The following is a 3,667-nucleotide window of genomic DNA, read 5'->3' on the forward strand; positions in this document are numbered from 1 at the left end:
AGAGACTGCTCCCTGTTGTGAGGTAAGGTCAGGTCACATCTTTTAACATCTGAATAGTAAAGCTATTTGGTTAATTTATGAAGGATGAACATTAATTGTTGACACAAAACACCAATATACTGTTTTGTATGCGTGGGTTAGTTGAACAGCTGGGTTACATTTAATAAAAATACACCTAATGTTGCTGATGCTCTTAAGACTACAAGATAAGTAAAGCTATAAAATGACTGTGGCCTGCCACAGAAGATGAAGATGAGGAAGAAGAGGAATGCTCTCGAGGATAAATGCAGAGTGGCAGGTTACCTTCGGTCCTTCATTGAAAATGGTAAGTCTGCTGCGATAGGTATTTTGCCATTGGTTTTCTCTGATTATACTTTGGTAAATTACATACAGTCCAGTGATCTTGGGTCATTAACAAAGTACACTATAGTAGAGCTGGGCGATAGGAGATTTTTTCATATCACGATATTTATTTTTATTTTTATAAAAAGGACAAGAGCGGTGAGGTCTATCGCAATAGTTTAATTTTTCTATTGAGAAAAAGTTATTTCGCAATACATATCGTTATCGTTCTATCGCCCAGTTCTACACTATAGTATAATTTTGTTTTGTTATTTGCTCCATGCAATACATAAGTGGTGGCATTATCAGTTGCACTAGAATTGTATGTAGACTACTTTTAGCTTTGTTAACATAAAAATATCTATAAAAGCTACAACAGCAATTTGAGTGGGGCAAAAATGTCTGGTGCCCTGTATGTAAGTGGTCATCTTTTATGGTATTTCTCCATAAAAGATTCAAAATAATGAATATAGGATGTCATTATAGTTTAAAACAATCTTCTGTTGCAGCATCTTGTGCACAACAAAAAGCCCTCAAGTTTTGGACAGGATGGGAAGTCTTGCCGAGAAATGACTGTGGAAGTGGTCAACAGCAATCTTCCAAAGTCTTCCACCGGTTTTGAAGTACTACGTCTTCCTGCACACTACTGTACCTATGAGTCATTTCTAATGGACATTCAGGTGTGTCTCAACTCTACTGACTCAGGTTTTGGTCTGGTTTACGATTGATTCCATAACCACATGGTAAAATTAGACCATTTCTTCTTTCTTGCATCACATTACTGTACTCGGTGTTCAAAGAAACGGACAATCTAGTGAGTTCTAGTTCTTTTTAATACACTTGACAGTGAAAAATACACACTACAGGTGTGCATTTATGGCTTTTTTAATATAAACTGATGAAGAGTTCAGATATCAAAATCAGTTGTTCACTGTACATTATAAATTACACAATATGTTTTGTTTATACTCGCTACTGATACAAAAAAAATTTCTAGAAAAAATTATTTGAATTAAGATGTTACACTACTGTACTGTGTTCATTGTATTAAATCTGCTCAGAGTTGACATGTACTGTATATCCAACCAAGAAATGAATATCATTAAAGTGACAGCTGTATAAAACAAATCCTGTTTTATAGCCACTCACTGTTTTGTTGAAAATGAAATTGGTTATGCTGTTTTGAGTCAGTATTAGCTACAAAGCTGTAAAAATTAAAAAAAAAAAAAAAAAAAAAAAAAAATCCTCCTGACATAGAAACTGATTAAATGTAATAATGTCTTTCTACAAGTGATTTTGAAGTATTGGTAGCACAGCAGGGTCTTGTTCATTCAGTGCATCTGGGAGCTGAATCTCAGGAATGGTGATCTCATTTGATGGGCAGCGATTATGTTGTCCTGTCCAGTCCACACCATAATCCTCATCAACCTGAAAGAGCATGCACATGTTTTAAATCTAAACTGAAGAGGTGTTTCCTGCAGCTGTTCCTAGATGGACTTATTGAGTCTGCCAGGGCCTATGTGAGTTGCTTAGGCATTGGCTACCAACTAATTATTCATTCACCCATTCTAGGTCAGGATTGGTTCTCTTCAGGTATAACAAATTTAAAGTATTGCCATCTATACCTGACAGGTGGGATAAAAGAGAATGGCTTGGGAGACACACAGCAAATCTCAAAGTTTTCCAATTAATGCTGAAAGAACCAAGGATGTAAATGTATTCTTGTTTTAGCTTTGCCGAAGACACCAGAGAAAGTATGATATCTATAATGCTGCTGAAATAGACAAAACCATTTCAATAAACTCGCTATTTAACATCAACCTTGTTATGCGTTATCAGAGAACAATCAACTGCAAACAGCAATGAAACATTCAACTATGTACTATTTAAAGCACTAATGACCCTGCTGTCTAACAAGATGTGATAAGTAAGTAGACTGTGGAAAGCTGGTGGGTCTACTCTCTGTGTAAAAGGTTCCTACAGGCTCCACTGACCCCAGTCTCCGAGTTAACACACTAACAGCTAACACCGCCGAGATGGCGCCGATAGCTTTAGCCGTAGCTGCCCCACTTAGTTTAGACAGTAACAAAAAAAAGTAAGCGATAATAATTCATTGTCAAACGTCATAATTAAGGTCAACACCTAAACAATGCTGTGTACAGAATCACACAGGTGCTCAATTACAGCATAAACTTACCTTAGACCATCCTCCGTCATTTTCCTCCTAATTGTGCTCGGAGACACAGAAAACGTATCGGCAATTACCCCGATGGTTATCCCGGACAGCACTAAAGTCCTGAGTGCTGCACCGGGATTTCTAGACGTGGACGGCCAACATCTGAAGACTGTTCTTCCTCGGCGTATTCCAAACGAAACTGGTGTCAAGCCAGCCTCCAATTCGAGACTTGCAGTCAAGCCAGCCTCCAGTTGATTTTACGTTCCCTGTGTTTTCAAAGTATTACGGGAATGGATGTGGAAACCAGATTTCAAAATAAAAGCCAACTTCGAGTGAATTAACAGATATGTTAAGAACATAATAACATAATAATTTAGGCTTTTTTTTTTTTTAGAAACTCTAATGTTACATCTACATGACACAGCCTTGTACCCTAATTGTGCCCTGTCAAGGCCATCTTATTTTGGATTTCAAAGTAAAAGCCCTGTGAATCTTCATTTTTGAACTACTCTTTCAATGAATTCATAATGCTCTTAAAAGCAAAAGTCGTATTTCCAAATACTATTTGAACTTTGTATCAACACTTTCCAACCGCAGTCTTTTTCACAGTAATACCATATCAAATAAATTCTTTCTGATTTTGCTTTTCATAGTAATGGCCCTTTGAAATTGCCGATATTTGACTTAATCTTCTAACGATTCAAAATGCTCTAAAATGGAAAATTCCTGTTTCCACAGGGTAATTCCACCTTAGATCAACAGTATACAACCCCACAGTGATACCATATCAATATCAAGTCATTCTGATTTTGCTTTCAAAAATAAAAGCCCTTTCAAATTGTCCATAATTGACCTAACTTTCAGTGATTTCAAAATGCTCTAAAATGGAAAATTCCTGTTTCCACAGGGTAATTCCACTTTAGATCAACAGTATACAACCCCACAGTGACACCATATCAATATCAAGTCATTCTGATTTTGCTTTCAAAAATAAAAGCCTTTTCAAATTGTCCATAATTGACCTACCTTTCAGTGATTTCAAAATGCTCTTAAATAGAATTTTGCTGTTTCCACAGGGTAATTCCACTTTAGATAAACAGTATACAACCTCACAGTGATACCATATCAATATCAAGTCATTCTGATTTT

At 36.3% G+C, this 3,667-nt stretch overlaps 1 long non-coding RNA gene across 1 annotated transcript; it reads right to left on the minus strand.

Annotated features, from left to right (window-relative positions):
• Positions 1 to 1,157: 1,157 nt before the first annotated feature.
• Positions 1,158 to 2,674, minus strand: LOC146711960 (uncharacterized). The gene is made up of 2 exons (XR_014920226.1): positions 2,540 to 2,674; positions 1,158 to 1,770 (listed from the first exon to the last, which is right to left on the minus strand). It is a non-coding gene; the product is annotated as an uncharacterized LOC146711960 (long non-coding RNA).
• Between the last annotated feature and the right edge of the window lie 993 nt (positions 2,675 to 3,667).

This window comes from Copadichromis virginalis, linkage group LG4 (assembly GCF_057382275.1).
Source record: "Copadichromis virginalis isolate Kocher_CV1m ecotype Utaka linkage group LG4, C_Virginalis_male_GT1.1, whole genome shotgun sequence".
In the NCBI taxonomy this organism is placed as follows: Eukaryota; Metazoa; Chordata; class Actinopteri; order Cichliformes; family Cichlidae; genus Copadichromis; species Copadichromis virginalis.